This window comes from Neomonachus schauinslandi, chromosome 16, assembly GCF_002201575.2.
Source record: "Neomonachus schauinslandi chromosome 16, ASM220157v2, whole genome shotgun sequence".
Lineage (NCBI taxonomy): Eukaryota > Metazoa > Chordata > Mammalia > Carnivora > Phocidae > Neomonachus > Neomonachus schauinslandi.
Genome location: NC_058418.1, coordinates 45,431,172 through 45,443,941, shown reverse-complemented (window position 1 = coordinate 45,443,941; position 12,770 = coordinate 45,431,172). Strand labels below are relative to the sequence as shown.

The window sequence follows — 12,770 nt, the reverse complement described above, 5'->3', positions numbered from 1 at the left end:
CAGTTAAGAACATATAACCAAAAAGCTGGGGCTTTCTTCCCCCAAACCTGAAGCTATGTGAGCTCTAATCTAAAAAAAATCCTAGGGGCGACTGAGTGGCTCAGTTGTTAAGCGTCTGCCTTTGGCTCAGGTCATGGTCCCGGGGTCCTGGGGTCCTGGGGTCCTGGGATCGAGCCCCGCATAGGGCTTCCTGCTCGGCGGGAAGCCTGCCCTCTCCCACTCCCCCTGCTTGTGTTCCTGCTCCTGCTCCCTCTCTCTGTCAAATAAATAAATAAAATCTTAAAAATAAATCAATAAAACCTAAATTAAAAGCAATTTCTCAATATTAAAATTACCTCCTTTTCTATCCAATACAAAAACTGTACTTAAAGTCTTTCTTGCTAAACAATGAGAAAAGATTCAAGAAATTAGATTTCAATTAACTCTGCCAGTGATTACCCTATAACATCCAGTCACAGATTTAAATATGGCTAAGAACACTCAAGGGACCTAAGTTAACACTAGGCAAAACCCTCCAAAAGCAGTTACTGTGCTCTCTCACCCACATTCTCCACATGGCCTTCTTTTTTTTTTTCAAATAATAACAACAGTGCTTTTATTTTTTATAGTATTTACTCACATATATATATATATATGTATCAGAGAGGAGGAGAGGGACAAGCAGACTCCTTGCTAAGCAAAGTCTGGTGCAGGGCTTGATCTCACAACCCTGAGATCATGACCTGAGCCGAAACTGAGTCAGACGGAAGCTTGACTGAGCCTCTCTCCACATGGCCATATTTTTAGATTATGCTCCACACAAAAGCCCTATTTCAGATTTTTATTGCATATCATATCTGGATTGCTTTAATGCATTTACAATTTAGAAAACACTATGACCAAAGCAGTAAGAAAGCTTATACCAAACTGATACAGTATTAAGCTTTGATCAGACTTTTACTTTCCAATATCTCTTATAGATACCAACTGTCATTAATCTGACTTAGCTGGGTTCTTTTCACCCTCTTTGTGTTTCTGTGGATTGCTTTGAGTATTCGGGGGTAGGGAGGGGGAAGCAGCGCCACATGTATCTCCCCTGTATGAAGAAGTGTGCTTATAGAAGGGAAATGTTCTACAGAGTGAAGAAAAAGGGAGAGCAGTGTTAGTACATCACTGTTTGAATAAGAGAGACTATATCTGGGTATCGATAAGTATATTGGTCACTGCATTGGGGGACAGGGATAGTTCTTTCATGGGGTTTTACCAGGACCTAGAATGATGAAACATTCAAGACCATTCAACTTTATTTGCTCTGGCTTCTGCTCATAATGCAACTTTGTAACTATCAATCATCTTTCCAAGTATCTTGTCTCCCAAATTCCTCATACAAGGAAAGGGCTCTTCTTAATTTTGGCTCAGCTCATGATCTCAGGGTCCTGGGATCTAGCCCCACATCAGGCTCCACACTCAGGAGAGAATGTGCTCGAGAATCCTCTTCTTCCTCTGCCCCTCCTGCCCTCATGTGCTCTCTCTCTAAATAAATCTTTTTTTAAAAAATGCCAAATAAATAATGATAAACACGATTAATATCTAATTTGACACTGGTGAAAAGCAATTTTCTATTCTCAACCCTAATATTAGCAAAAAACGTCCTAAGGAGTCCACAAATATCAAGAATTGTCACCAGATTCTCCAAACAAAAATTTTGTTTTTAAAGCTATGCCCCAAAGGTTATAATAAATGTTAGAGATAGACTATCTCTGCCTTGTATAAATATAGATGCCTTTTTAACTTCTCTACATTTTCTGCTATCTTTTATTTATTTATTTTTTAAGATTTTATTTATTTATTTGACAGAGAGAGAGCGAGAGAAGGAACACAAGCAGGGGGAGTGGGAGAGGGAGAAGCAGGCTTCCCGCGGAGCAGGGAGCCCGATGCGGGGCTCGATACCAGGACCCCGGGATCATGACCTGAACCGAAGGCAGACGCTTAACGACTGAGCCACCCAGGCGCCCCTATTTTCTGCTATCTTTTAAATAATGAACATTTGAGCAATAAATCTTGCTTCGAAAATTCAAAGTAATAAAAATCATAATAATGGATTAGAAAGGAAAACTGTGAACTTTCAAAATAACAAGACAGCATTCATCCTGAAAGGACAGTCACATTTATCTAAAGGCATTTTCTACAGGAGGACATTTGAAAGTTTATTAGAAAGTTACCAGAAAGTGATTTCATACTAAGATAATAAAGTTTTCCTAGCATAGTCTTCACAAATCCAAGTTCTGTTAATTCTGGATACCAAGAAAGGAGGGGAGGGGCATCTGGTCCACAGGAAATTAAAGATCCATTTTTAACCCATGTTTCTGACACCAGTTAGAAATAGAGGGGGAAAGGGCAACTGGGTAGCTCAGTTGGCTAAGTGTCCAACTATTGATTTTGGATCAGGTCATGATCTCAGGGTCGTGAGATTGAGCCCCATGTCAGGCTCTGCAGTGGGCATGGAGTCTGTGTAAGATTCTCTCTCCCTCTCTTAAAAAAAAAAAAAAAGAAAGAAAGAAAAAAGAAATAGAGGAGGAAAAGTCTACTGACAATAGTATCAAAAACTATAAAATGCCTAGGAACAAATTTAGCAAGAAACGCATAAGAACTACATGAAGAAGACTATCAAATCTATGAAACCTTTATTGAAGAACCTAAAACTGAAACAGGACCTGAACAAATGTAAATTCATTATAAGGAAAAATTTAGGTCATTAAAAATGTCAGGCCTCTCGGGCACCTGGGTGGCTCAGTTGGTTAAGCCACTGCCTTCGGCTCAGGTCATGATCCTGGAGTCCTGGGATCGAGTCCCGCATTGGGCTCCCTGCTCAGCAGGGAGTCTGCTTCTCCCTCTGACCCTCCCCCTTCTCATGCTCTATCTCATTCTCTCAAATAAATAAAAATCTTTAAAAAATATATATATATATCAGGCCTCTCAAAATTAATAAATGAATATGGTGCAATTCCAAACAGTGGGCTTTTGTGAGGTTTACTGAACCCAACAGAATTATTTTCAGTCAACAGATGTAAAAATAAATGTTCAAGAATAGTTAAGAAAATGAAAAAGTACAGTGATAGGAGCTTTCTTTTTCTTTTTTTTTTTAAAGAATAATTTATTTATTTTAGAGAGAGCGAGAGAGAGAGCACGAGTGGGAGGGGTAGAGAATCTCAAGCAGACTCCGCACTGAGCACAGAGCCTGATATGGGGCTTGATCTCATGACCCTAAGATCATGACCTGAGCCGAAACCAAGAGTCCCATGCTTAACCAACTGTGCCACTCAGGTGCTCCGATAGGAGCTTTTCTTAACAGAGTGTAACTTTTCACAAAATTATTACACTCAAAAAAGTAAAATAATAGTAAAGAGAAAAAAAGAACCAGAAATAGAGCAAACATATATGAGAACATAACATATACGATGGCATTTAATTGGGGTGCCTGGGTGGCTCAGTTGGTTAAGTGTCTGCCTTCGGCTCAGGTCATGATCTCAGGGTCCTGGGATCAAGCCGCACGTCAGGCTCCCTGCTCAGTGGGGAGTCTGTCTGTCCCTCTCCTGCTGCCTCTTCCCCTGAGTGCATGCTCTTGCTCCCTCTCCCTCTCAAATAAATAAAATCTTAAAAAAAAAAAAAGATGGCATTTAATTCACTGAGAAAAGGATAGTTTAATCCTCATCTAGTTGGCTCTCTATACAAAGGAAAACCATGTAAGACCCCCTGCTTCTTATCCTATAAAAGTTAATTCCAGGGGCGCCTGGGTGGCTCATTCAGTTGGACGTCTGCCTTCGGCTCAGGTCATGATCCCAGGGTCCTGGGATCCGGCCCCGCACTGGGCTCCCTGCTCAGTGGGGAGCCTGCTTCTCCCTCTCCCTCTGCCTGCCACTCTGCCTACCTAAAAGAAAAATGAACCAAGGACAGGAAGAGAAAATTCTCATAAAGGAAATCCAAACAGCAAAAAAACATATCAAAAGAGGCTAGCTCCGGGGTGCCTGGGTGGCTCAGTTGGTTGGGCGACTGCCTTCGGCTCAGGTCATGATCCTGGAGTCCCTGGATCGAGTCCCGCATCGGGCTCCCTGCTCGGCGGGGAGCCTGCTTCTCCCTCTGACCCTCCCCCCTCTCATGTGCTCTCTGTCTCTCTCATTCTCTCTGTCTCAAATAAATAAATAAAATCTTTAAAAAAAAAAAAAAAAAAAGAGGCTAGCTCCAATAATGGCCAAGAAAATTAAGACAAACAGAAATAGGATTCATCATCCGGCAGACCAGTAAAAATTATTTATACATCTTATGATGTGATGATATAGAAAACCCACTGCTAGTGGAGGTGGAAATGACAACCTACTTAGAGAATAATCTGGCAATAAAAACACTTAAAGTATATTTCCTTTCACCCAGAAATCCCATCTTGGAGAATCTAATCTGTAGAAATAAAAGTAGCAGCAAATAAGGTGACGTGTACAAGGATGTTTACTGCATCACTGTTTGTATTAACAAAATCTAGAAACAACCTGAATGTCTTTAAGAAAATAACTGAATAGGTGTGCCTGGGTGGCTCAGTAGGTTAAGCGTCGGACTCTTGATTTCAGCTCAGATCATGATCTCAGAGTCTTGGGATCAAGCTCCGCAATGGGCTCTGCACTCAGCTGGGAGCCTGCTTAAGGATTCCCTCCCCCTGCCCTTCCCCCCCACCCCACTCCCCACACTCTCTAACAATAAATAAATACATTTTACAAAAAAGAACTGAGTAAGTTATGTATGGTACACATTCATGCTATGAGACATAACAGGGATGTTTAAAAAACAAGACTGAATTACATTTTCTAACCAGGATGTGTTAAGAAAAGCTTATTACAGGGGCGCCTGGGTGGCTCAGTCGTTAAGCGTCTGCCTTCGGCTCAGATCATGATCCCGGAGTCCTGGGATCGAGCCCCACATCGGGCTCCCTGCTCCGTGGGAAGCCTGCTTCTCCCTCTCCCACTCCCCCTGCTTGTGTTCCCTCTCTGGCTGTCTTTCTCTCTGTCAAATAAATAAAAAACCTTAAAAAAAAAAAAAAAAAAGAAAAGCTTATTACAGAGTAATATAATAAGTATGATCTCCCTTTTGTAAAAATAAAGAATCCTTATAAATGCACACATTTAGGTTACTATATACAACACTTGACCAAGCATGGAGAGAAATACTGAAGTATACCCATAACCTGGTAAAATAGCTGGGGAATAACAAGAAATTGAGGGAAATTCATAGCTTTAAATATGTTTTTATATTTTTTTCATTTATTATAATGGACACCTATTATTTTGTAAATTAAAAAGATAGATTTAAAAAAAAACTCTTAGCACTATAAAATTATATCATTCAAACAAGAGAGAGATAGTAACAAATCACTGAACTGCATCAACATATTTCCATTTGGGGGGAAAAGACTGAAGTTCTCAACTTACTATCAGTTCCTTTAGCAAAATGAATTACCTATTAGGTATTCAAAAGAAAGAAGATGGGGAAGAGTGGGTTCCTTTGCTGCCACTTGAAACTTTTGCAAAAGAAAGAGTTTGAGTAAATCACAAAGAGAAAAGAATAATGCCAATTTCAAAATTAAACATCTAAATAATATTTTCAAGGACACAGACACAAGGTTTTGTATATGTTTTTTAAATCTGAAAATAAACTTCACTGACATCAACTTTACAGGTCAAAGTAAATGACCTGCAGTAGCTTCTCATAACTCAGGACCCTGACTGCTTTTGGCTCTGGCATCAACCAATTACCATATATCTGAGTATCTGAACAATTTTTCCATATTATTTTCATTCATAATACCTATTCCGTGGAGTAGCTACTAAGGGCCAGGCACTGTGCTATGCACTATGGATGTCATAAATTAGGTAGTTCTTGTCCTCTGAAAGCTCAAGGAAAGGTAGACAATTCAAGTAGTTTAAAGAAAGTGCTACACCCCTTTGCCTGGGGGCGGAGAGGAAGGAAGAACACCTTCACTAGGTAGAAGGGAGAAAAGAAAAGCATTGTAGGTATAGGCTGAACAAGTACAAAGAAAATGTAAGAACATGGAGTATTCAAGGAACAGGAAAAAAAAAAAGTTGTGTGTGTAGGGGTGCCTGGTTGGCTCAGTCCATAGAGCATGCAACTCTTGATACTGGGGTCGCTGAGTTCAAGCCCCACATTGGGTATAGAGCTTACTTTTAAAAGTTTATAAATAGGGGCGCCTGGGTGGCTCAGTCTGCTAAGCCTCTGCCTTTGGTCCAGTCGTGGGCCCAGGGTCCTGGGATCAAGCCCCACATCAGGCTCCCTGTTCTGTGGGGAGCCTGCTTCTCCCTCTCCCTCTGCCTGCAGCTCCCCTGCTTGTGCTCTTGTGCCCTCTCTCTCTCCGTCAAATAAATAAATAAAATCTTGGGAAAAAAAGTTAAAAAATAAAGTTCAGTATGTGTAAATAAAAATAACACAACCAAATGACCTGCAGTAGCTTCTCATAACTCAGGACCCTGACTGCTTTTGGCTCTGGCATCAACCAATTACCATAAGCTACTTCTCTCATTCTACTCTTTTTTTTTTAAAGGGTTCTTTTTTTTAAAGATTTTTATTTATTCATTTGAGACACACAGAGAGAGAGAGAGAGAGAGAGAGAGAGCGCGAGCAGGGGGAGAGACGGAGAGGGAGAAGCAAGCTCCCTGCTGAGTAAGGAGTCCGATGTGGGGCTCGATCCCAGGACCCCGGGGATCATGACCTGAGCTGAAGGCAGACGCTTAACCATCTGAGCCACCCAGGCGTCCCTCATTCTACTTTCTTAAATAACCAACACATTTACTAAGTTTTCATCATGGAATGTTTCTAAAGAAAACAAAGCCCAACTTTCACTGGCAGAGACAAACACACATTTTAAAAACCTCACATATCCAGAGTACGATTAGAAAAAGAAGCTCTTCTCACAATAGCTTACCTTCAATAACTTATACCCAAAACCTAGTATCTACAAAAATATTGACTTAGTTTCTGCATTCATCTCAAACCAATGTTTTCACCATATTTTAAAAGGATCATGTTTTCAAAAATATCAAAAAGTGGGAAGGGAACCAAATCCTTTGTGCAGACTTTAAAAAGAAATTTTAAAAAATTAACTTCCCTTCCTTTTCTTCAGCTTCAAACGGAATAATTTCCCAATAGTGAGGTTTAGTAAATAGCTTCACTAAAATCAGCTGTAAAAACACTAATGGAACTCCTTTTACTTTGAGTTGTACAACTATATGACCATTTACTAAAGTTAGATCTTTTAACGCAATAGTGTACATCATCTATTCTGTATCAGTCTCATTTTTAACCCAGAGGTTTGTGAGGGGAGTGCAAATATTTTACAATCCCAAGGATCTAAGATCATGTCTTTCTCATATTTGCTCTTCCCAAAAATCCGTAACATTAACCTCAAGGCCAAACGAGCTGAGAAGCCCAGGATGCTCAGTAAAACACAAGAAAGCTGGAGTGCGCAAAGCAACTGCCTATCAGGTTACACTGTGACTGTTGCACTGTAACAACAGAGAAAGGGAGTAAAAACTACTTGCCTTTAAGATGTCTTTAGTTATTTATAAAGTACAAAGGTCACATATGTTTTCATCACCTTTTAAAAAACTATGATTTTTTCCTTTGAAACCTATTTTTCACTGACAACATTTTTAACTTATTTTCTCTCTCCAACTGTCTAAGCCAAAAAACAAAACAAAACTTCCAAGTACCTATTGAAAAAGCATTTCTCCTTGCAAACATTTTACCTTAAACCTTGCCCTTTTTATACAAAAGTGTTAGTTAATGCTGACTCAACAAGTTTGGCAAGTGTGAGGTTTTTTTTTTTCCACTTCTGGGCCCTTCAAACTTTGACAAGAGATTGTTCTAGTAACCAAATCATGCCAAATTAAGTGTTTTGTGTTACTCCTTCAGTGAAGGAGAAAAAACAAACAAACAAACAACATTACATGTATTTTCAAGACAGAAGAATGTCTTCAAGGATATAAAATTTTTTTTTTAAAGATTTTATTCATTCTGCCCTCTTCCCTCTTGTGCTGTCTCTCATTCTCTCTCTCTCAAATAAATAAAAATCTTTAAAAAAAAAAAAGATTTTATTCATTTATTTGACAGAGAGAGAGATAGTGAGAGCAGGAACACAAGCAGGGGGAGCAAGGGAGAGGGAGAAGCGGGCTCCCCGCTCAGCAGGGAGCCCGATGTGGGGCTCGATCCCAGGACGCTGGGATCATGACCTGAGCTGAAGGCAGACGCTTAACCACTGAGCCACCCAGGCGCCCCAAGGATATAAAATTTTCTATACAAAAAGGCAAATGGAAAAATCCTAATACTTTTTGACACAAATACAATTTTAAAAACCTGTAAGCCAAGAAATATGAGAGCTTAGATAAGTCTATGTTTTCTTTTTTTTTTTTTTTTAAAGACTTTATTTATTTGAGACAGAGAGCACATGAGAGGGGGGAGGGTCAGAGGGAGGAGCAGGGAGCCCGATGCGGGACTCGATCCTGGGACTCCAGGATCATGACCTGAGCCGAAGGCAGTCGCTTAACCAACTGAGCCACCCAGGCGCCCAAGTCTATGTTTTCTTAATTTTAAAACTAGTTGTTACTTTAAATCTTATCCTGCATGAAATGAACTGAATAAAAGTAACAAAGGGATGAAGACGTCAAAATCAAGAACTGAAAACAATTCATAAAGCTGAGAATGAATGAACTTTAAGGACCAAAATTAGCTAAACAAGTAGCTGCAGTTTACAGAAAGGTAAAGTAATAGTTTTAGATTCTCAGAAGCTAAGTCTAAGTTTTAAAGTTTTGCTATCAATTAAGTCCTGCTTTAGACACAAAATTTTTAAATCCTTATCAAATGCAAAGAAGGGGATTAAGCATTTCGAAAATCTGTTTTGGTATGTAGTTTCCTAATTCTTTTTTTTTAATTAAAAATAATCTTTTGGAAAATACTTATTCAACTTTTTCAATACATACAGAGTTTTTACAAATCACAAAAAACTTGGGGGCACCTGGGTGGCTCAGTCAGTTAATCGGCTGCCTTCGGCTCAGGTCATGATCTCAGGGTCCTGAGATAGAGCCCCATATCAGGCTCCCTGCTCTGTGGGGAGTCGGCTTCTCCCTCTCCTGCTGCTGCTCCCCCTGCTTGTGCTCTCTCACTCTCTCTCTCAAATAAATAAATAAAATCGTTAAAAAATAAAAATAAAAATAAATCACAAAAAACTTGGGGGCGCCTGTGTGGCACAATCAGCCGAGGATCCAACTCTTGGTTTTAGCTCAGGTATGATCTCAGGGTGGTGAAACCGAGCCCAAAGAGAGGCTCCACGCTCAGTGCAGAGACTGCTTGAGACTCTCTCTCCCTCTGACCCTCCCACCTGTTCCCAAGCTTTTTCTCCTGTGCACGCTCTCTCATTCTCTCTCTCAAATAAATAAATCACAAAAAACTTAGACTTTTGTTTTTGTACATCACTAATTTCAAGACTACTTTTTAAAATAAATAGGGGTGTGAAACATCAGGTATTGCTGACAATTTTTGTACTTTACAGTTTCACTCTAAAATTCACTATCAGGGGGCACCTGGCTGGTCCAGTTGGTAGACCATTCAACTCCTGATCTCAGGGTTTTGAGTTCGAGCCCCAAGTTAGGGGTAGAGTTCACTGAAAAAAAAAATAAAATTCACTCTCAAATCTAGAACCGGTAAAAGTGAAACAGATCAAAGAACAAGCAACTGCTCCCAAAAGAAAATGAACTCAAGTTTCCTAAACAGTAATGTTTCTTTCGAGTATAATTCCACAACCTTAAGCACAGTAGACATTGAAGTATGTGATCAACAGTGCACTACACAGCATTTTGCTTGTAATTTGTAAGGCAAAAGAACACTCTCCAATTAAATGCAAACTACCTAAGAATGAATGACGTTTAACTACCAATACATTATACCACGAAATGAATGGAGTTAAATAACACCTATCTGATAGCTCTTCCAATAACCTTGTTTTAAAAAAGTGTAACTCAGAAATGGAACATTTCAGTAACAACAAGGGGATACTTAGCAAATGAGTAAGCATTCCATAGATGTTCAGGGGTTTGATCGTTTCTTTAACCAAAAGAGAAAACTCCCTATCTTGGGAGTAAATACACAAATACTAACATAATTTTGAAAAGCCCCTTTAAAACAAATAACAAGAACACTATTTACAATGAAAACATTCAGTCTCCTACTGAGACATCATATGACCGGTACAGGAATTTATCTACCTGATGATAAGAATAATGCACTTAGACATGGATTAGAAGTATTAAAAGGTTTGATCCAAGTTCAAGTTATAAATTTTTTTCACTTTCTTCTTCATCCCTCTACACCCAGTCCATTAAGTTACAAATTTAAATTTCAGCAATCACTAGGCTGTAATCTGAAATAAGTTATTTATCTTTTGCATATTTAAAAACCCAGGCTGAGATGAAACAGAGGTGATTCAATCACACTCGCCTAACTTGAAATGTAGGAAATAATCAGTGAATTACTGTGAAATACTTTTTATTCAAGCATACTATATTGCAAACATACTTTAACAGCAGCATAAAAGTGGTGAGATTATAGATACCTAGAGAGTCTGTATTTTTAAACCAAAAGTTAAGGTGTTACAGTCTGACAAATATTATGGGGAACAGTGGAAGTGAATATTCAAAATTCAACTAACCCCCAAAAAATCCAACACACGAAGTCAACCTAAGTAGTTTTTAGGATCAGTCAGCAAAGATTATTACTGCACAAAACACCTGCAAGTTAAGATCACTAAGAAATCTTCACTCCTCTCTTCTGTTAACTAATCCCTACAGTAGCCAAAAAAGTTACTTCCCTTTCTGCCGATGTCGGATTAAGATCCTTCCTTTTCAGGCAATTTTCATGCCCAGGGATATATAACACCAAGACAAATACATAAGTGTCAATACGCACCAAAAAGCCAAGTGTTCAGCACAGGAAGGGAATTCACAAATGAGAAAACATTTGTGAAGTTAGTTAAAAACTCCCTCCTTCCTAAAAGGATCCTCCCTACCCCTCCCCCAAAGCCATTTAATCAGCTTTACAAACATTCACTGCTAAAGTGTACTGTGAGCGAGTGCTTCATGGATCCCTTCATCAAACCCGAACAGGGAAACATAACCAATCGTCCCGACTCTTTCAGACAATCAAGACGACAGAATTATTAGAAACGGACGTCCACAAAATCAAGAGTTTGAGAGAGGGGTAAGCAGTGCACTCGCAGGTGAGTTAGGGAGTGGGGGAGGCACACTGAAAATCGGGAAAGAAGTTGGTTGGAAGGCTAGAGAGAGGCGAGGCCGATGTCCGGTTCTGAGAGGACGGCACTGCAGGGCAGACAGCGATTAATTGAGCAACTGGAAGAGTTAAAGAGAGTTCTACGAAAGACCTGACCCGAGTATAAGATACAAGAACGCTGATATGTGGCTCACAGAAAACAAGCGGGGGTGGGCCCCGGACCCGCCCCGCTAACCCCCGGCTCCCTGAATGAGCCCTCAAAAGACGATCGAAGCCCGAGAAAGTCAATGGGTCCAAAGGAGGCCCGCACCGGCCGGGCAACGCCACAGCACAGAACGCAGCCGCGCGCGGAGCCTCCTGGTCCGAGGCCTCGGGTCGGCCCTCAAGAAGTCGGAGCAGCCCCTGGGGCTCCGGGCCCCTCCTGGACCAGCCTCTGTCCTCTCTTCTCACCCCTCAAAGCCTAGGACCGGACCTGTGGGATTGACAGGAAGCCTCCGGCCGAGCGCTCCCGGCAGGCGCGGGGCAAAAGAAGCGATATGTTCTTAGCGCTGCGAGTGACACTCACCGGCCCGAAACCTCGAATGAAACCAGCAGCTCCGGGGGCGGCGGCAGCAGTGGCAGCAGGAACCGAACATCCAAAATGGCGGCTCCCTCGGCCTCACCACCGCTACTGCAGGCGGAAGGATCCTTTTAGGAAGGAGGGAGTTTTTAACTAAGTTCACACAGTATCGCAGAAACTTTGGTCTCTATCTTCTTCTCCTTGTCGATTCCGTGTTCCCTGGCTGCAACTTCTTGTGACCCCCTTCTCCTATTATCCAAGAACTCGGACCCCGCCGAGGACTATTTGCCAAGGAGGAGGTGACTGCTCCTAGCAAAGCGACGCAAAGCGTAGCAAGGTACGGGGCGGTCACTGATGACGTGAGACGCTGCTGCCGAGTCACCGCTGCGAAGAGTCTGAGAGAGAAAGGTCCGGCTGACCCTGGAACACTCCCAATATTGGTTCCGCTTGCGGGGGAGGAGCAGGCTGGGCTACCCGGAAGCGGCGGGCCACCTGCAGGGGGCGGGGCTATCAAGGTAGCTGAGGAAGTGGGCGAGGCGAGGCAGGTGGGGGCGGGGACCTAATACACAAATATACCCAAACTGTTTTCTATCGTGTTTGAGACCTTACCTTTCTCTCTAGGTTAACTTTGGGAACAGGCTCCAAGTGGTCTCGGATTCTAGAGATTAGATTAGAGAATGACACAGAAGAATGGATTCCAAACCCATCGCTCAACCTCCTGCACTGAACAACTCATTTAAACTCTCAGGGCCTCAGTTTCCTCATAATGTAAAAACAAAGGATTTGGACTAGTGAGCGTTAAAACCCTTCCAGAGTGGGCTGTGTCTCCATCAACTAATGACCTGAGCCAAAGACAGTCTACTCAGACAGTTCCCGGCTTGATAAATAATTACTA

The 12,770-nt window shown here is 41.3% G+C and overlaps 1 protein-coding gene across 1 annotated transcript in view; it reads right to left on the bottom strand.

Annotated features, from left to right (window-relative positions):
* AP1G1 (adaptor related protein complex 1 subunit gamma 1) overlaps nucleotides 1-12,214 on the bottom strand; it is a 79,189-nt gene extending 66,975 nt beyond the window's left edge. The window contains exon 1 of the mRNA XM_044911420.1: nucleotides 11,882-12,214. The gene's annotated coding sequence lies outside the window, so the exon portion shown is untranslated. The remainder of the gene's footprint in view (nucleotides 1-11,881) is intronic.
* Nucleotides 12,215-12,770: the final 556 nt, after the last annotated feature.